Below are 22,060 nucleotides of genomic sequence, written 5' to 3'. Positions count from 1 at the left end.
TTTAGCCATGTCCCTTTGAAAGTCTCTATTCCAACTTACATAAAGATCTGACTCAACCTTTGAAATTATCCCTTGGTTGGACTTATTATTGGATAAGCCACCGCGTCTAACAAGCAATTGCGAGGGTCATATTGCTTTCTTCTAATCACAGAGCTATGCTATGATTCATTATGGTGGGCAACATATAGGTACCATAATAAACAGTTATGTTATTTAGAGACAAAATAGTCTCAAGAATCACTTTCTCTAGAACCCATCTGTGACTAACTCAACCACATCCTGTCTCCTGAATATGCTCTTTATGTTTAATATTTTGCTATTCAACTAAAACAAAATTACTATGAACTTAGTCCCCTCTACTTAGCCCCCTCTACAATCTCTTATATATTATTCTGAAATCCAATTTTATTCGAAAATCTAATTTTATTCCTGAAATAGTGAAGTTATCTTTTAAGTTTGTGACAAACATGCTGGTTGATAAAACATGACCTATGTAGATATAAAATGATTAATAACTTGCACATTTTACTTAATATGAATATTCATGTTTACCTATAGAATTATTGATGTGTTTGAGTATAGTCTCAGAATCCACTGAGCATGTGATGTAATATTCAGGAAATGTACCATATTACCTCTGTAAAATGTAAAATCTTCTATTTCAGCTCTCAGCCTATAGTCCAACCCAGTTTTTTTCCAAGCTGATAGCTTCAGAGTCCTCCTATCTCTCTTCCCCCACCCCTCTCCATCCTATTTTTTTCATGGGCATCTCCCTCTCAGTCCTCTGAGAGCGCCTGTGGTCTGGAAGTCTATTCCTCCAGTACCTTCTTCCTGCCCATGAAGACAAACCCCACAGGCCTTTAGTTTTAAGAGTCTGCTACTGACTAACTGAGAGTAGCAGGTAACGCTTATACAACCGGCATTATGTGCCAAGCATGGCACTAATAACTTTTCATACACATTAGTTCATTCCATCTTTAGAACAACACTAAGCTAGGTCTTAGTACTGTCATCAAGTTGCAAATCAGGAAACTGAGGCCCTCAGATGTTAAGTAAATTGCCCAAAGTTATACAGACAGTAGATCACCTGATTCTGGACCAAGTTATGTAAAAAATTATCATTAGCAAGTGGTCAAAGTAAAATATTACAAATTTTCGTTACAAAAATAAAATACAAACAAAAAGTCGTATTTCAAGTGGGGAATGTCTTTTGCTTACACTCTCAGTTCTGAAGGGGTGAAGAGAGATCATCTCTCAATTTAATGAGTCCTCCCTGCTGTCGAGGTAAAATCCTCTGGTTTCTCCCATCCATTCTAACAATCCTTATTCTCAACATACCACAGTTTTGAACGCTACAGAAAAAATGCAGAAAAATGCCTAGGGGCGCCTGGGTGGCTCAGTTGGTTGAGCGTCTGCCTCCGGCTCAGGTCAAGATCCCAGCGTCCTGGGATTGAGCCTGCATCAGGCTTCTTGCTCAGCGGGGAGCCTGCTTCTCCCTCTCCCTCACCTGCTGCTTCCCCTGCTTGTGTGTGCACTTGCTCTTTCTCTCTCTCTCTGTCAAATAAATAAATAAAAACGTTTAAAACAAAAAAGTCTAGCTTATTGTTTTTTATTAAGCTTCTACTTAATAATTTAATTATTAACAACCAACAAAGATGGTTGCTCTAAAATATTTCCACTGCTTCAATTTCAAATATTTCCTGAGTCCCTACAAGGCTGATGTTTGCTGATTTGTTTACCTAATACATCCCACAGACAACGGTTAGGCTAAAGTATTTTTTTCCTCATTTCACAAAGGACTAAAGGAACCGGCAGCCACACTGTCACGTTTGTGAGACACACAGCTCAGAGAACATGGAGCCAGGCTCTGACGTGGTTTCAGAAGGCAATCACACAACGTATGCTGACTAAGTGAACACCAGTGCACCCCTCTTGTCCTTTCACTCAGTTGTGGTATTACTTTCCAAACGAGTAACATTTTCACATGGTCAAAATTCAAATAACCCAATTTCATTCCAAAATCAAATCTTCTGAAATACTAAACTATATCCCAAATTTGTGACAAACTCATTAGTTGTTAAAACCTAAACTAAAATGGATATTCAGTTATTTACAGCTTTACCTTTTTCACTTAATGTGAATATTCATATGTTCAGTTTCAAAATTACTGAAGGGTTTGATTACAGGTAACCTCAACCTCACTCAACTCCCAGACAGTTCCTATTCCTCTAGTTTCCTTACCCAAAAGTAGTGATTACCATTTTTTTCTGTTGTTATTCTTTTTTCCAGAGGTACATGGATTTAGAAGCAAATATGACTATGAATTTTTTACACAAATGCAGCACACTAGAAATACTACAAACACATGCATAGCTGTGACCTTTTTCCACCTAATTTATCACAGATATAATTTTATATCAATTAAAAATGGCCTGCCTAACCCAGTAGTATTTTATTATATGAATGCGTGATAATTCCTTTAGCGAGTCCCCTATTTATAAAATTTCAGTTATTTCCAATATTCTGCTATTGTAAATTATATGCAGTGTTCAGCTCTCTAGGCATATCTGTCAAATAATTACTTACAAAAAAAAAACAACCTAATAAAATGGGAAAAGGATATTAACAGACAATGAACATAAAGGAAAATAAAAATGCTTTCTTACTGATTTATAAAATATACAGATATTATTGAAAAAATTAAACCTATGTCTCTGACATGTTTTACATATCTAATTCCCCCAATTTATTACTTGACTTTTGACACTGTTTATAGTATTTTTATAAGAACTTATTGAAATTTTATGTAACTAGGGACATCTGGCTGGCTCAATTGGTGGAGCATGTGATTCCTGATCTCCGGGTTTTGAGTTAGAGCCCCATAATGGGCACAGAGTCTATTTTAAAAATAAAAAATAAAAGGCTCAAACTTGTTCTGCTAGGGTTGGCAAAGCTTTAAAAAAAAAAAAAAGTAACCAAATTTTTGATGTTTTTATTTTTTTAACTTTATGGAATTTATATATTTGAAAGGACTTTCCTTTCTAAGATGATTGCTCTAAAATACTTCCTATAGATCTATTTACAGTAGGATTTTGACCTCTCTGCATACATATTGGGGTAAGATGCCTGGTGTGATCCATGACCTACCCCATCCCCCAGGGCTACCCCTTATTCCCAATACCATTTATTGAATAATCCTACCCCCCACAGGTTTCCTTTCTATTCTACAGTGTACCCTGGAATACAGAATGATAATCAGTTAACAAAATTGTTTTTATTTTCTTTTCATACTGACTCACCCAGAGTACAATTTCTAGTAAGGCTGGCAACTTTTTCTGTTCTGCTTTGGGTTTGGGGATTCGTATTAGGTTGCATGATAGTCAAGAGGGGCAAGGGCTTCCATGACCTTTGGCAAGCCCAGGAGAGGTTGTGTCTTTGCTCATCTGTATTTAGGACAACTTCACATTTGAGCACAGGCCAAGTGGTTTTTCTTTCCTCCACCTTCTTGTACCTATTTTGGAATATTAAGTCTTAGAAAATAGTTAATATAGTAAAAGAAAAATATATTTTGTTAGGAAGTTATTCTTCCTTTCCACTACAGATTATTTTTTAATATTTGACTATCAGGGCCTCTATAATTAGAGTTAATAAACAGCTGTATTATATATATCTTATTAATAAAACCAGTTGTCTTTAAATCTTTCCCCAGTCATTCTGAATTATCTAATTAAAACTTTCTTCTCTTATTGATTTGTTCTATCACATTGATTGATTTACGAATGTTGAACCATCCTTGTAGCCCAGGGATGAATCCCACCTGGTCATGGTGGATAATCTTTTTAATGTGCTGTTGGATCCTCTTTGCTAGGATCTTGTTGAGAATCTTAGCATCCATATTCATCAGTGATATTGGTCTGAAATTCTCCTTTCGGGTAGGGTCTTTGCCTGGTTTGGGGATCAGGGTAATGCTGGCTTCACAGAAAGAGTCTGGAAGTTTTCCTTCTGCTTCAATTTTTTGAAACAGCTTCAGGAGAATAGGTGTTATTTCTTCTTTGAAAGTTTGGTAGAATTCCCCAGGGAATCCATCAGGTCCTGGGCTCTTGTTTTTTGGGAGGTTTTGGATCACTACTTCAATCTCATTATTAGATATCGGTCTATTCAGGTTGTCAATTTCTTCCTGGTTCAATTTTGGGAGTTTATAGTTTTCTAGGAATGCATCCATTTCATCTAGGTTGCTTAGCTTATTGGCATATAACTGTTGATAATAACTACTGATGATTGTTTCTACTTCCTTGGTGTTAGTTGTGCTCTCTCCCTTTTCATTCATAATTTTATGAATTTGGGCTTTCTCTCTTTTCTTTTGGATTGGTGTGACCAATGGTTTATCGATCTTATTGATTCTTTCAAAAAACCAGCTTCTAGTTTCATTGATACGTTCTACTGTATCTCTGGTTTCTACCTCATTGATCTCTGCTCTAATCTTGATGATTTCCCTTCTTATGTGTGGAATTGGTTTGATTTGTTGTTGATTCTCCAGTTCTTTAAGGTGTAGAGACAGCTGGTGTATTCTGGATTTTTCAATTTTTTTGAGGGAAGCTTGGATGGCTATGTATTTCCCCCTTAGGACCACCTTTGCTGTATCCCATAGGTTTTGGACCGAAGTGTCTTCATTTTCATTGGTTTCCATGAATTGTTTCAGTTCTTCTTTGATCTCCTGGTTGATCCAAGCATTCTTAAGCAAGGTGGCCTTTAGCTTCCAGGTGTTTGAGTTCCTTCGGAACTTTTCCTTGTGATTGAGCTCCAGTTTCAAAGCATTGTGATCTGAGAATATGCAGAGAATGGAGCACTGGGTGTGGTGCAAAAACAATGAATACTGTTACGCTGAAAATAAATTAAAAAAGAAAAAAAAATTAAGATGACAATAAAAATGACAACAATTAAAAAAAGAAAAAAAGAAATGAAAAACTCCCAATAAAAATAATAAATGTGGGAACTGGAGACTTGATCACAAAAAACAAAACAAAACAAAACAAAAACTTTCAAGTGGACAAATTCTATCAGGAATGTACTCATTAGTTTAAAGTCCTTAAGTATTTTCTACATGCAATTTATTTTTCTATGGGCTGCGAAAGACACATAAATGAAGAAGAAAACTTTTTGTTCCATCATTGTTTTTCTTAGCTGAGTTTAGATAGACTGGACAGAAGAGCACTTTTGTTGCAGGGACGGGAAATACCTAAAACACACAGGAGAATGATGATAAATCTTACTATAAAAACTCAAGAAATCTCTCTGGAATGTAGAAAGGAGAAGGTAATTCCAAGTGGTAGCAGTAAAGTGTCATGGAGACAGTGACAATGGATCCATCCTTAAAATCTATTTGCAGGTTTAACATGTCAGGATACATACTTGAGGACATTCCAAAAAAAGTGTAACTTTCACTAAAAAAAAAAAAGCATGTGTGATAGTTAATTTTATGGGTCAACTTGGCTGGGATAAGGGATACCCAGATAGCTACTAAAGCATTACTTCATGGAGTATCTGGGAGGGTGTTTCTGGAAGAGATCAGCATTTGATTCAGCAGACTAGGTGAAGATGATTCACCCTCAGCAGCGTGGGGTGGGCACCATCCCCATTCATGGAGGACCTGAAGAGAAGAAGTAAAGGAAGGGTGAAAGATTTTTTTTTGAGCTCTCAGATATCAGAGTTTCTGACTTTTGGGCCTTTAGACTCTGAGACCAACATGAGCAGCTTTCTGGTTCTTAGCCCTTTGAACTTGAATTGAATTAAACCACTGGCTTCCCTGGTTTTCCAGATTGCAGACAGCAGTTTGTGGGACATTGTAGCCTCCATGACCATGATGTGAAATGGGAGCCAATTCTCTTAAATAATTGGCTAATTAATGAATTCATTCCCCCACACACTAATACAGCATGGAAATAAGATGATTATTTAGGCAGCAAAATATCAAAAGATTCTAGGCACTGAAACCAGAAAAGAGAAAGAATTCCTCCATACCCCCATTCCATCAGCCTCAGAACTGTCAATTTTAATTTCCTATTTCCTTTCTTATACCACGCTTCTTCTCCATCATCAGGTTATTGCCTTAGCTCAGAGCTTGAACCTAAATGTGTCGTTCTTAGGTGACTGAAATATCTGGCGCTCATGGTTCTTCTATATCTTGCTCTTCACAACATTCTTGTTTAACACAAATATGATCCTATTAAGACTCTAGAGAAAACCCTACAGGATAAAGTCAGAATGCATTAATATAATGACCATTATTATGTAGCCTGAGTTTCAGCCACTGCACAGTACTTAACATCCTCCAATTTTACAATGTAATACACCTTCATGTTCATACTCCCCTCCACCTGCAAATTTCCTTCTCAACTCTGTGTCTATCTAACACACTTTTATTTATCTTTCAAAATCAATACAAGTTTGTCCTCTCTCTGAAACATTTTCTTACCAAACTAACCAGAATGAATAACCACCTCCAGAGTGCCGCCATCTTGCCTCATTCATGAATCTATCCATGCGTCTTCTCCATGGTACTGTAATACGTATTTATCTTTGTGCCTCATGATCTAGTACTAAGTACATAGTAGGTTATGACCATGACTATATTATTTCAATAATATCTGGACTATCTATCCTCTATGACCCATTTAGCAGGAGAGACACTGCTTTATGGTGGGGTGAGACAGAACACATTTTTAGTGACTTATATATCTGCTATATCATCAGTTGGAATTTGGGGATTTATTAGTAAAAATTCAGTGAATACCAAGAACACAGAGAAAAATTGATCATTAGAATGTGGGAAAAGAGCAGTGATTATGAAAACAGAAGCATCCCCTAAGATGCTGAGATCACTTTTCTTAGTGACATTTGTGGAAGACTGATTCTATGTACGGACACCCCAGGTATAGTCCTATTTGGCTTTCAATGATTTGTAAAGAAAAAAAAAAGAAACAATGTCACTTTATCACTATTTATAAACATAGGAACATCAAAATGGTTTGCTTGAAATAAGGATATTATGAAAGATGAGATAGATGATAAGTCCTTTCTCAATGTATTTCTCTTGTGAAAGGCCATAGTACATATAAAGCCTGATAGTTTTTACAAAATTTCTACATATTAAAGGAATTAAATACAATAAAAGGCCTGAGAGTTAAAATCCTACTGTGCAGATTTTTCTTCTTTATCCATCTTAAGGCTTCAATGACTTAGTCCTAAGATATCATTTTATCAAGGTAGTAGGATTAACATCACATAACACATAGCATTTTCAGAAATACTCCACAGTGGCTCAAAACTTATTTCAAGTGTCATGTATGGGGACATTTCCTGCCAGCTATTCACTGTCTCCTTCTTTCCTGCTAACACATCCTGATTTTGGTCTGGATGGCAAGTACCCAAAGCCAGGCATTTTGGCCTAAGCCAGGTCTTTAATGTTACTCTTAATTTACTACTTCCCATGCAGCTGGGGTGGCCATGTGACCAGGCATGCTCAAGGAAACATAAGGGGGCTATTGGAAGGGGATTTAGGGAAAAGCTATGATGAACTAATAAATGGAGCTGAACAACTTGCCCTCTTTCCCTTCGCCTATAACTTCAGAAGTGATGTTACAACCAAGAGGCAAAATGAAGATTCTGAGAATTTTTTAGAATTTACAGAGGAAAAAAGACCATGTGTGGGTTTTTAGTGATTTGTTGAATCACTGGATCAGGCCTAGCTTCTTATTAAATGGGAAGAACGAAGGCACTCTTAGTGAGATATGCTGTTATTGGTAGCTGAGCACATTCTCACAGACAGTGTACTGGGCAGTTGAGAAGGAAGTTTTTCATGAGAGCCTTCCCTTTGTGATAACCCTTCAGAACGTCTGTGGAGGATAAATTATAAATTAAGGTTCACAGATTTTTTTAGATAGAGAATATGAAGAAGGAAGACTATCCCCTACCTGTATGGCAAGACATCATACACCACAGAAATGAGACTGATTACTCATGAAAAATTCAGAACAATGACCTAAATAAATAAATAAATAAATGAAATGAAAAAAAATCCCTTCAATCATCTCTGTAAATTCTAAAAATTCTCAGAATCTTAAAACTAAGCAGGCTGATCTTAAGGTTCCTTTTCTTTGCGCAGAAACACAAAAATCTATCTATTTAACATAAAAATAGCAATGGGTATGCATGTTTAATGTACACAGTTTATACAGAAGTAATCTTAAGAAGAGAAGGTGTTGTTTCTCATTAGGAAAGTAGAGCTGTTGGCCAGTGAATGTGTTTGGTCAGCCAGCCTTCTAACCCATGATTTGAGGCAATTAGTTTCCAAGCTTCAAACTATTTTCTTCCTACAAGCTTTGCCTTCAAGTTATTTTCATCTTAGAGTTTTCAAGCCCTGAACAGATATTTTGATACCTTGATAATTTGTGGTCTTGCTAAAGACTGAATTTTTGCACAGTCCCCTTGACTTGATTTGTTATTTCAAACTTCCAATTATTTCACACCTTCCTTTGAGACCTTTTCTAATTGAGCTGTATATTCCCAACTGAAATCAGAACCGGCCCAACTCCTGCCTTACTCAAAATTTAGGCCTCTTTTAAAAGATTAAAATTCTACAGTGTTTCCAAATAGATATTGTTGATTTTTTTTATCTTCCTAATTTCATTTTGTGAAACAAACTAGGATCTTAAAATAGCGGGAAAATATTTTCTTAATTTCCAAGCCCCATTTTTACTTACATGAATTTCCCATAAATAAATACTTTGGACAATATTTATAGCTTTGAAATATTTAGCGGCCATTGTAGCAATTATCTATGAACCAGCAAATGAATTTTAAGATTTGTGATTATTTCATCCTTACCCCAGGAAGAAAAAGTCATTTTACTGCCATGCAGCATATGACCAAATAGCCATTCAAAACCAAGTTAGTCTAAACCCAGATACCACTTTCTCATTAAAGAGAAAATAAGGAGGGGTGCCTGGGTGGCTCAGTGGGTTAAGCCGCTGCCTTCGGCTCAGGTCATGATCTCAGGGTCCTGGGATCGAGCCCCACATCAGACTCTCTGCTCAGCGGGGAGCCTGCTTCCTCCTCTCTCTCTGCCTGCTTGTGATCTCTCTGTCAAATAAATAAATAAAATCTTTTAAAAAAAAAGAGAGAAAATAAGGAAAAGTTTAGCTGTTCTTACAAGGCCAGAGCAACTAAATGTCATTCCAAGAATAAAAGGTCTTGTTTTAGTCTCTTATAGACTGAGAATAAGTGTTTTGAGTTACTGAAACTTGATGGGTGTGATTTGCCATTATTTTCCATTTCCTGAAAAATCTTTAAAAAATAAAATCACAGCTCATATGTTCCACTGCCTTTCCCTAAACAGTTAGGTGTTTAAGCTGCCTTCTAAAAACATACCTTAATTTTCATGTATATGCATCTGTCCATTCATGTGGATGTCTGCAAGTGTAACCGTTTCAGTGTATGTCTACTCAATGAATCAAACCCAATGAAGAAATGTTCAGCTAAAGAAAATACAAAAACAGGTTCATATCCTAAAAGGAATGGTCTTGTGAGGAATAAAATTATTGTTACACTGTATCTTCTTTAAGAATTTTCCCTCCATTTTTAACATTCCTCTTGTTCTTAAGGTGTTCTTACACCTTCCTGACCAAGAAATATTTTAGGGGTCTTAGCCTACTAGTATACTATCTAAAACACAAAAGCCCAAAGTTTTAGTAAAATAAAAGATCGAATGACCTCTAGCCATCGAAAATAGATACCAAAGTTTCAAGCACTTTTGTAGATTTTCACCTTCACTTAATCCCTAGTTGTTCTTATTAAGATACAAAAGCCCAAACACTTCTGCTTTCAGATGTTTTTGTTTTCAATAACATATGGGAGGTTAATGGTAACATTTAGAAAGGGGATAATTTCAAGAGAAGTTTGCACTGAAAAAGCAAGGGTTAGTACTCTAAAATAGGAAAAACACAGAAAAATTAAATAGTTAACTGAAAAAAATGTAAACAAGTCACCAAATAAAAGCACTGAAGTCTAAGACCTTTTAGAGTAGTAAAAAAAAAGGGGTGCCTGGGTGGCTAACCTGGTTAAGCATCTGACTCGATTTCGGCTCAGATTCTGATCTCTGGGTCATGGTATAAAGTTCTGAGTTGGGCTTCAAGCTCAGCAGAGTCTGCTTGTGATTCTATCTCTCTGCCCCTCCCCCTGCTCATGCTCTCTCGCTCTCTAAAAATAAATAAATAAATCTTTAAAATAATAAATAAATAAAAGTAGTAAAAACAAACCTATATCCTCAATAGTCATCATTTTTTTAAAAAAGATTTTATTTATTTTGACAGAGTGAGACAGTGAGAGAGAGAACACAAGCAGGGGAAGTGGGAGAAGCAGGCTTCCCGCTAAGCAGTGAGCTCGATGTGGGGCTCTCATTTCTTTAATAAGAAAGTGGTATCTGGGTTTAGACTAATTTGAATGGCTATTTGGTCATATGCTCCATGGCAGTAAAATGACCTGAGCCGAAGGCAGACCCTTAATGACTGAGCCACCCAGGCGCCCCAAGAGTCATCATTTTAAATACTATTTTGGAAATTTGGACCAACAAGAAATTATTGTATTTTTTCTGTTTGTGATATTAAGGAAATACCAAAGGACTGCCTGGGTGGCTCAGTCAGTTAAGCGTCTGACTCTTGATTTCGCTCAAGTCATGATCTCAGGGTTGTGAGACTGAACCCTGCATTGGGCTCTGAGCTCAGCGGGGAATCTCCTTAGATTCTCTCTCTCTCTCCTTCCGCCCCTCTCCCGATCTCTCTCTCTCTCTCTTACTCTCTCTCTCAAATAAATAAATAAATCTTGAAAGAAAAAGAGAGAGAGAGGAAGGGAGGGAGGGAGGAAGAAGGAAGATAGGGAAAAGATTAAATAAAAAGGATGACTCTTCCCAGGCCAGTGATTATCACAGGTCAGTTGTGTTAAATAGAAATGAACGCCCCTCTGGGGCACCTGGGTGGCTCAGTGGGTTAAGCCGCTGCCTTCGGCTCAGGTCATGATCCCAGGTCCTGGGTTCGAGCCCCGCATCGGGCTTTCTGCTCAGCAGGGAGCCTGCTTCCTCCTCTCTCTCTGCCTGCCTCTCTGCTTACTTGTGATTTCTCTGTCAAATAAATAAAATCTTTAAAAAAAAAAAAAAAGAAATGAACGCCCCTCACAAATGTGTGCCACATACATATTTTAAAATTTGTACTCATATTAAAAGTAGTGGAAAAAAGAACTGTGAAATTAATTTCAATAATACATTTTATTTAACCTAATATATCCCAAATTTTATAATTTCAACAATATCAAAATAAAAACAATTCACATATTTTACATTATTTTTGTGTATATTAAGTCTCCAAAACCTGGTACGGACTTTATCCTTCTATCTCAAATTTGGACGAGTCATATTTCAAGTGCTCAAGAGCCATATGTGACAAGTAGCTACTGTATCAGATAGGACAGTTTTAGATGCTGGGAATAAAGCAGGAAAACAATAAAGACTCCCTGTTTTTGTGGAGTTTACCTTCTACTTCAGTGAAGATACAGAAAAGTACAAAAATAACAACCAGGAAAAAAAAAAATCACATGATTTTGAATGCCCTGAAGAAAGTAAAAAGTTTGATGAGAGAGAAAATGCTGAGGGGTGGGAGTGCTCTGCCCATGTGACATTTAACCTGGAACCTGAGTGAGTGGGAAGCAGGCAAGCTTGAGGAAAGGCATGCTGGGCAGAACAGAGTTTTTACAACAAATCTAAGGCACACAAGCTTGCAGGCTTAAGCAACAACAAAGAAAGAATGGTTAGGTGAGAGCTAAAGGCGCAACGAGGGAGAACGGTGTAAGACACGGTAGAGGGGTAAGCAGAGCCAGATCATATAGGATTTAGGAGACCAGAATAAAGAGCTCAGGAGCCGCCAAGGGAGGAGGAGGAACCCTGGAGGCACTGTAAGTGTTCCTTCAAACGCTGGAGGGCCATGCCCTGTAAATGAAGGCGCTAAGAAAGAGTCTTTACAAAACCTGAAACAAAGACTTGAATAGTCTCATACCTGACTGGATAAAGGTGATCTTCCTAGATCAATTTTTCTGCTACTAGAAAATCAAATCTACTTGGGGGAAATTAATCTAGAGTCTCTATACTCTTTAATGTAAAATGTCCAGCATTTAATCCCAAATCACCAAGAATGCCAATTAAAAAAACAAATGACCATTTGTTAAGGAGAGAAAAAAAGTATGTGTGTATATATATAAATGCCTGTATCATGTATATATTTTACAGGCATTTTGATGATCCAGATTTCTGGGTTGTGAGGATTTTTGCTTTATAATTACTATGATTAATAATGTTCAAAAAATAGTAAGATAAAGAATTCACTGGGGGCGCCTGGGTGGCTCAGTGGGTTAAGCCGCTGCCTTCGGCTCAGGTCATGATCTCAGGGTCCTGGGATCGAGTCCCGCATCGGGCTCTCTGCTCGGCGGGGAGCCTGCTTCCCTTCCTCTCTCTCTGCCTGCCTCTCTGCCTACTTGTGATCTCTGTCTGTCAAATAAATAAATAAAATCTTAAAAAAAAAAAAAAAAGAATTCACTGGAGAACTGAAATACATGAAAAATGAACCAAATTTTCCTGTAATTGTAGAGGGGGAAAAGGCAACAATTAATATACAATTTAATAGATGGATGTAGAGTTGATGAGATAGAGCAGAATTAAAGATTAGTAAAACAGTGGGGCGCCTTGATGGCTCAGTCAGTTAGGTGTCCTATTCTTGATTTCAATTCAGGCCATTCTCAGGGTTGTGGAATCGGCCTGTATCAGGCTCTGCCTTCACTACAGAGCCTCCTTAAGATTTTTGCTCTCTCTACGCCCCTCCCTTGCTCATGCTCTCTTTCTCTAAAATAAATAAATTAAATCTTTTAAAAGAATTAGTAAAATCGGGGCACCTGGGTGGCTCAGTCATTAAGCGTCTGCCTTCAGCTCAGGTCATGATCCCAGAGTCCTGGGATCGAATCCTGCATCGGGCTCCCTGCTCTACGGGAAGCCTGCTTCTCCCTCTCCCACTCCCTCTGCTGTATTCCCTCTCTTGCTGTGTGTCTCTCTCTTTCTGTCAAATAAATAAATAAATAAATCTTTAAAAAAAATTAGTAAAATGGAAAATAGATGAGCAAAAAAAAAAAAAAAAAACCTAGATCAAAGAACAGAGAGAAAAAGAAAATTTTATTCATATATATACATATATATATATATAAAAGAGACATGGGGAGGCACCTGGGTAGCTCAGTTGGTTGGCATTTGACTCTTAGTTCAGCTCAAGTTGTTATCTCAGGGTCATGGAATTGAGCCCCACATTGTGCTCCATGCTTAGCACAGAGTCTCCTGGAGTTTCTCTCCCCCTCTCCCGCTGTCCCTTCCCCTCCCCGCACATACTCTCTATCTCTCAAAAGCAAATAAATAAATGTTTAAAAAAAAATGGGGAGGGGCGCCTGGGTGGCTCAGTGGGTTAAGCCGCTGCCTTCGGCTCAGGTCATGATCTCAGGGTCCTGGGATCGAGTCCCACGTCGGGCTCTCTGCTCAGCAAGAAGCCTGCTTCCCTCTCTCTCTCTCTCTGCCTTCCTCTCCATCTACTTGTGATCTCTCTCTGTCAAATAAATAAATAAAAATCTTTAAAAAAAAAAATTAAAAAAAAAAAGGGGAATAAGGAAAAAGCTAAAAAAGCACATGTTACTAGAGTCCCAGAAGGAGAGGAGAGAGAAATAGGAATTGGGTGTGGTTTTTATCTGCTTAATGCTTCTCTCTAGTCTCACATTTTTATTACTTTGGAGAAAGTAAATATAGATCATTATCTCACATCATATATAAAAATAAATCCCAGATGGATTAATGAATTTAATGTAAAAAATAAAATTACAAACTAACCAGAATAAAAGGAACAGGCAAATATTTACCTTGCTTTTCTAATCACAAATGCAAAATCTGAAACCATTCAGTAAAAACTGTTATATTTTTCTGCCATATAAATTTTTGCTTATGAAAAACACCATAAGCAAAGTTCATAGGCCACAGACCATATGAGAAAACAGGTGTCTGATGGAAATAGGCAATATTTAAAATCGTATTTCACAAGAATATTTTAACAGGAGGGAAAGTGCTCATAATTTGTATTTATATTTAAAATAGGACTTTCTGGGGCGCCTGGGTGGCTCAGTGGGTTAAGCCGCTGCCTTCGGCTCAGGTCATGATCCCAGGTCCTGGGTTCGAGCCCCACATCGGGCTTTCTGCTCAGCAGGGAGCCTGCTTCCTCCTCTCTCTGCCTGCCTCTCTGCTTACTTGTGATTTCTCTCTGTCAAATAAATAAATAAAATCTTTAAAAAAAAAATAAAATAGGACTTTCTCTCAGAGTGAATATAGAGTAACGAGGGCTAGATTTAGTCTTTCACAAAAAAAAAAAAGAAAATTAGATAAAACACATGAAGCAAGGCTTTCAAACAAACACTGGACAACTGGCATCATAGTACTGTAATCCTTGAGAGGATGGGAATAAGCTCGGTGAGTTCAGAAATGTCCCAATTTACTGCTTGAAAGCGGTTTCCAAACTGTATCAGGTAGGAGGAACCCAAAAAGAGCCCATGATCTCACCGATGGAGAGAAGAGAGAACAGAAGTCAAGGTGGCCAAAAAGGGAAAAGAGAGGTGGACAAAAAGAGCACTGGAGTTGTGCAGAGGGGTCCCTCAGGGCTTTGAGTGATTACTAATCTGTGCACAGATGAGACAGAACTTCCAGAGACATGGAGAAGAAATATTAGGATGGAAGAGACCAACAATTCCCAGAGTCCACACACGGTAGAGAAGAGTACGGACTCCCCAAGCCAGAGTAGAGAGACCTCATAATACATGAGATAAAACACCTGTTACAAAGACATTCTATTTGTTCAAGAGTATAGGAAAAATCATCATGATCAGAAAAAAAATATATGAAACATAAAAAAAACCCAAAGGGTACCCCTAGAGATGAAAAATGCATCTAAATTTAAAATATTTCCAATCATATTTCTTACAGCATTCTTCAATAAAAGGAACTAGGGCTCCTCGCAGAAATGGCTGATTCTATGAGTGGAACAGGAGCTACACAAAATGAGCCTGAACATTCCGTATTGCCAAAAAGTAAGGAAGCAGGAAGAAAAACAACAACACTGATGGGAATACATGAAAGGGACACAGGAGCCAACTGAAAGAATGGCTAAAGCAGGAATAATTTGAGCAACAAAATTAATTAACAGTACTTATTATAATAAATGAGTATCCATGAGCCCATACTGAAATAAATAAACAACTGAATAAATAAGTAAATGGGGTGGGGGAACAGACAAATCTTCCACATGCACAAAAAATCCCAAATAATTTATATAGATAGTCTACCCTCAAAGAGAGGGAGCATAACTCCTCAATGCTTAAGTGTGGGCTGCACACAGCAACATCAGTCTTAAAAAATACAGTATGGAAAAGGAATAAAAAAGACCAACTTCACAGTGAAGAAACCTAACAAATACTATCTCTGTAAGGCAATCAAGGTTCAACATCAACAGTGATAAATCATGTTACAGAATGTATTCTTGATATGATGTGATAAAATCAACACTTTTTCTCTGTGGGCTTCCTCCCAAAAACCCATAACCCCAGTGTAATCAGGAGAACAACATCAGAAAAAATTCCAATAAAGGGGACTCATACAAAATACCTAACTAATACTCCTTAAAGCCATCAAGATCATCAAAAACAAGAAAAATCTGAGAAATTGTCACAAACAAGAGGTGCCTAAGGGTACATGACAAAAAAATGTAATGTGGTATCTCAGATGGTATTCTGGAACAGAAAAAAGACACTAGGTAAGAAGAGAAAAAAATCCAAGTAAAGTACCGACCTTAGTTAATAAGAATGTATCAGTATTGGTTCATTACTATGACAAATGTACCACATAAATATAAAATGCTAGTAACAGAGGAAACTGGGTTTGGGGTATATGAGAACTTTCTGTACTATCCTCACAAATTTTCTGTATATCTAAAATTATTCTGAAAAAATCTAAGTCAATTTAAAATACTTAAATATTCTAAATCTATTCAAATACTTAAATTTGATTGATTTTCATTAAAAGTTAATGAAAATCAATTAAAAATGTAATACTGATTTAAATAATTAAATTTAATTAAATTTAAAAATATTTAAATCTATTTAAAATACATTAGATAACTAGCTTAATCAATAGCTCATTAAACACTGAAGATGAAAAAAGCAAACTTGAAGTCATCCCCTCCCAAAAACAATCAAAATCAGAGAAAAAAGAGAAATAGAATTATACATGTGGAACTGGAACCCCAGGCAATTGAAAGGGTAGCAAAAGGGAGAGAGAAAAAAATATTTGAAGGACTAATGGCCAAATTTTTTCCCAATTTTGATGAAAACTCTAAACACAGAAATCCAAAAAATTTGATGAATCAGTGGGACCATATAATGATACTTCATAATCAAACTGCTCAAAACCACTGATAAGGAGAAAAATCTTTTTAAAACAACCTAGAATAGAAATACATTACATGCAGAGGAACACAGACGTCTAAGAATTACCTATCATATATTTCTTCATCAAAAACTAAGGATGCCAAGACTGGCTGGTTGGCTCAGTCGTTTGAGAGTCTGCTTTCCGCTCAGGTCATGATCCCAGGGTCCTGTGATCAAGCCCCACATGAGGCTCTCTGCTCAGCAGGGAGCCTGCCTCTCCCTCTCCCTGCTTGTCTGTCTGTCTGTCTCTCTCTCTCTCTCTCTCTCTCTGTGTTAAATAAATAAATAAGATCTTAAAAAAAAAAAAAAAAACTAAGCACGCCAGAAGACTGTGAGGAAACACCTTTAAAATGCTGAAAGTTAAAAAAAAAAAAAGAAAGAAAAGAAAAGCCAACTTAGAATTCTATATCCGGTGAATATAACTTCCATAAATAAGGGTGATAAAACAGCAATTACAACAGTAATAAAAAATGAAATATTCTTAGAGATAACAAAATATAACTGATGAGAGAATGAAAAAACATGTAAATAAATAAAGAATTACTTCAAGATGTATAGACTCAGTGCAATCCCAATCAAAATTCCAGTAGCTTCTTTTTGGAATTTGATAAGCCTACTGTAAAATTTACAAGAAAATGCAAAGAATGTAGAATAGCCAAATCAGTTTGAAAAAGAAGAAAAGTAATGGATAATTTGCATTCCTTGATTATATTTACTATAGGGTTACAGTAATCAAGACAATGTGGTACTGGCATAAAGACAGAAATGCAGAGTGATGGAATAAATAGACAATCAAGATATATCCATGAATAAATAGCCAAGTGATTTTTAATATAACAATCATTGAGATATAATTCACATGCCATACAATACACACATTTAAACTGTACAATTCAGTGGTATTTACTATATGCACACAACTGTATAATAATCACCACAATCAATTTTAGACATTTTCATCACTGACAAAGAAACACCATATCCATTACAAATCATTACCCATTCACCCTCAACTTCCCAAGTCCTAGGCAACAACTAATCTACTTCCTATTTATGGATATGCCTATTCTAGACATTTCATATAAATGGAATCATAATATGTGGCCTTTGTAAATACCTTCTTGCTCTTAGCATAGTATTTTCAAGTTTTATCCATGTTGCAGTAAGTGTGTTAATCTAGGTTCTCTAGAGAAATAGAACCATTAGGAGATATGTGAATCTGGATCTATACCTAGTTTTATAGCTAGACTTATATATAAATGTCTATATATTGTTTCGTTTCTCTCTACATATTAAGAGATTTACTATAAGGTACTAACTTTCACAATAATGGAGGCAAAGATTTGTAGTTTGCAAACTGGAGACCCAAGAAAGTCAATGGTCTGGTTTCAGTCTGAGTCTGAGAGCCTAAGAAACAGAAAAGCCAATATTCTAAGTTCCAGTCCAAGTCCGAGTCTGAGGGCAGGAGAAGACTGATAATCCTAATTCAAAAATAAGCAGAGAGAAATAATTTCTTCTTATTCAGCTTTTAATTCTAATCAAGCCTTCAGTGGATTAAATGAAGCCCACCCACATTTGGGAAGGCAATATGCTGTACTCATCTACCAATTCAAATGCTAATTTTATCCGGAAACACCTTCAATAGCCATACCCAGAAATAGTGTTTAACCAAATATCTGAGCATTTATTTGAAACATAAATTAACCATCACAAGTCCACTCCTTGTCAACCTAACATCTATACATATCTCCTTAAATCACATTTAATCTCCAAATAAAGACAATAACAAGGTCTTAATTCCTCCTAACATGATACAACGATCCTATATACAAAAGAAAGAAAGAATGAAAGAAAGAAACACACTAACACCTTCCACATTAAGAGGAAAAGTCCTTGAGTGACACTTACTCTTCTCTCTGAAATCTGTAACTCAAATACAACAATGTATAGTAAAAAATATTTAAATTCTATGATATAAAGTAAGTATATTTTATTATATAGTAAGGGAATAAGAGGGGAAAGAAAACAAATATACTTGCTATATACAGTTGCAAACATTCATAATAAAATGAGGAATATGGAATACTCATGACAAATACAGTTATTTCTGTTACTGGTCACATGGTTACAGCTCATATTTATAGCTAACTTTTTCAACTACCCATTCTGTATTCCTTTTGCCTTTACTAGTTTTGTTTGTTCACTTGTTTCATGATTCTTTACATGGTGAGGTGACCTAAACCTTCAATTCCTGAATGGATTAGACTGTTGCATTTTTCCATTGACCTTACTCATAGGGTGTGGTAATACCAGAGACACCCTGAGGGATCTCCTGTATTCCAGACATGCTTTTCCTTAATTCCATTATGAAGTAGTACTCCCAATTTCTCCTTGGTAATCAGGTAATCAGGATTGATCATTGCAACCACCACAGTAACTATCTTTTCGTCTGTTTATTCTTTGGCATGGGAAGCCCAAAGTGAATGAGCAGCAGTCTTAACCTTCCAGTCCAACTGAATCATTGTTGTATCTCCTGGTTGAAGCATTTCTCCCTTTGGAACTAAGACCTCTAGGCCAACAGAGCATAAGGTCATGAGAACAGGAAGTGAAGATTATCCTAGTGAGTAACTAGGGTTAAAAGTAAGGGATGCCACTCCCATTTCCAACCCTTGATTCCTAGACCCATGAATTCTGGTTAGGGAAGAAATATTACCATACACTGGATGCTGACTCAGAGCATACACAGCTTTCTAGATTCTTTCTAGAGAATCTTGTCCTAAACCTGCAAGGTTTTGCCACCTAGTTTGCCCTGTAACTGAGTCTTCAAAAGGCCATTCCACTATCTTACAAAGACAGCTGCTTCAGGATGGTGGAAACATGGTTAAGACCACAGAAAACCATAAGTATAAGTTCACTGCCACACTTCTTTTGCTGTTAAGTTAGTTCCTGGATCCAAGCAAGGCTGTGAGAAATTGCATGATGATAGATAAGCCACTCTATAAGTTCACCAATGGTAGTTTTGTGAGAAGCATTGCTTGCAAGGAAAGCGAATGCATATTCAGAGTGTCTATTCCATTAAGAACAAAATGCTGCCTCTTCCATGATGGAAAGCGTCCAGTGAAATCCACCTGCCACCAGAAAGCTTGCTTATCACCTTTGGGGATGTTGCCTTATCAGGGGCTCAGTACTGGTCTCTGCTACTAGCAGATTGGGCACTGGGCGGGGGTGGGGGGGAGCAGGTGGCCATAGCTAGGTTGGCCTTGATGAGTAGAAGTCCATGTTCTTGAGCCTATAACCTCCATCCTTGCCACCATGGATAGCACCACTTTATTCATAAGTCCATTAGGCAATGGACTTATGGCACCCCTAAAGAAAGAGGCTGACTGGTATCCACAGAAGAAGTTACACTATACATTTAATTATTAAAACACTTCTCTGATAGGGCGCCTGGGTGGCTCAGTGGGTTAAGCCGCTGCCTTCGGCTCAGGTCATGATCTCAGAGTCCTGGGATCGAGTCCCGCATCGGGCTCTCTGCTCAGCAGGGAGCCTGCTTCCTCCTGTCTCTCTGCCTGCCTCTCTGCCTGCTTGTGATCTCTCTCTATCAAATAAATAAATAAAAAATCTTTAAAAAAAAAAAAAAAAAAAAAAAAAAAAACACTTCTCTGATAAAGTTAACCTTTTGTGAGGATTCAAATGGAACACAGGTATCTTCATATTTTTTGCTCATCCAGAGAGATTTATCCACCATACCTCTTCCCAAAATTTCATTGTTGCCAGTTTTCCATTCATGTTTCTTCCAAGCCCCTGACCATCCAGCCAATCATTGGCCATAACCCATGAATCAGATTATAATTATATATATATATGGCCATTTCTCCTTCCAAGCAAACTGAGTAACCAGGACCACTACCCAAAGTTCTGCCCAGTGGGAAGATTTCCTTTCACCAGGGATGTGCAGAGTCTACTGCAGCTCTGCACTTTAGGGTGGCGTCTGCATATCATGCAGGACTATGTATAAACCAGGCTTGGTTTTTTCTCTTCCTCTGTCAACGGATCATAGCTTTATTCCTTAAGAGGCAAGAAAAAAAAGAACAAACCAAAAGGTAACAGAAGGAGGAAATAATAAAGAGTAGAGCAGAGATTAATGAAACAAATAACAGAAAATAGAAAGAATCAGAAAACTAAAAGTCAGCTCTTTGAAAAGATCAACAAAATTAACTGAGAAAAAGAGAGAAGACACAGTAACTAAATATAAAAAATGAAAGTGGAGACATTACTACCAATATCACAGAAATAAAAAGGGTTAAAATAAAAGAATATAAATAACTATGTGCCAACAAATTAGACAACTTGTATGAAAGAGAAAAATTTCCAGATACACACCTACTACCAATAATGACTCAAGAACTCAATACCAAAAAAACCCCAAATAATCCAATTTAAAAATGGGCAGAGGACCTAAATAGAAAACCTGGACAGTTTCCCAAAGAAGACATACAGATGGCTAACAGATACATGAAAAGATTCTCAACATCACGAATCTTCAGGGAAATGCAAATCAAAACCACAATGAGATATCACCTTACATCTGTCAGGTTGGCTAGAATCAGAAAGATAAAAAATAACAAGTGTTGGCAAGGATGTGGAGAAAAAGGAATTCTCATGCACTTTTGGTGGGAACGCAAACTGGTACAGCCACTGTGGAAAACAGTATGGAGGTTCTTCAAAAAATAAAAAATAGAAGTATCCTATGATCCAATAATTCTGCCACTGGGTATTTACTCCCCCCCCCCAATAAAAACAACAACAACAACACTGAAAACACTAATTTGAAGAGACATATGCATCCTTATGTTTACTGCAGCATTATTAACAATAGCCAAGATGCGGAATCAGCCAAAGTGTCTATCAATAAATGAATAGATAAAGATGTGGTATGTGTGTATGTTTATATGTTTATAACATATAATGTTTATATGTTTATACACACACACACACAGAGGAATATAACTCAGCCTTTAAAAAGTATGAGATCTTGCCATTTGTGACAACATGGTGGACCTACAGGGTGAATTAATTCAAAGAAAGAAAAATACCATATGATTTCACTTATATGTAGAATCTAACAGACAAAACAAATGAACAAACGAAAGTAGAAACAGACCCATGAATACAGAGAACAAACTGATGACTGCCGGCGGGGCGGGTGGTGGAGAATGGGCAAAATAGGTAAAGGGGACTGGGAGACCCAGGCTTCCAGTTATGAAAAAAATAAATCACAGGAATAAAAGTTACATCATAGGGAACACAGTCAATGGAATTTGTAATCATGTTGCATAGTGATAGATGGTAGCTATACTTTTGGTGAGCAGAGCATAATGCACTGAGTTGCTGAATCACTAGACTGTATACCTGAAACTAATGTAACATTGTGTCTCAACTATACTCAAATAAAGTAAGA

At 36.9% G+C, this 22,060-nt stretch overlaps 1 long non-coding RNA gene across 1 annotated transcript in view; it reads right to left on the bottom strand.

The window, feature by feature from the left end:
• Nucleotides 1-5,493: 5,493 nt before the first annotated feature.
• The window catches only part of LOC125087865 (uncharacterized), a 108,822-nt gene continuing 92,255 nt past the window's right edge, over nucleotides 5,494-22,060 (bottom strand). The window contains exon 5 of the long non-coding RNA XR_007123528.1: nucleotides 5,494-5,647. This is a non-coding gene — a long non-coding RNA (uncharacterized LOC125087865). The remainder of the gene's footprint in view (nucleotides 5,648-22,060) is intronic.

The sequence above is a fragment of the Lutra lutra genome, chromosome 16 (genome assembly GCF_902655055.1).
Source record: "Lutra lutra chromosome 16, mLutLut1.2, whole genome shotgun sequence".
Lineage (NCBI taxonomy): Eukaryota > Metazoa > Chordata > Mammalia > Carnivora > Mustelidae > Lutra > Lutra lutra.
The sequence above is the reverse complement of the archived record's forward strand: the minus strand, read 5'-3'. Positions and strand labels throughout refer to the sequence as shown.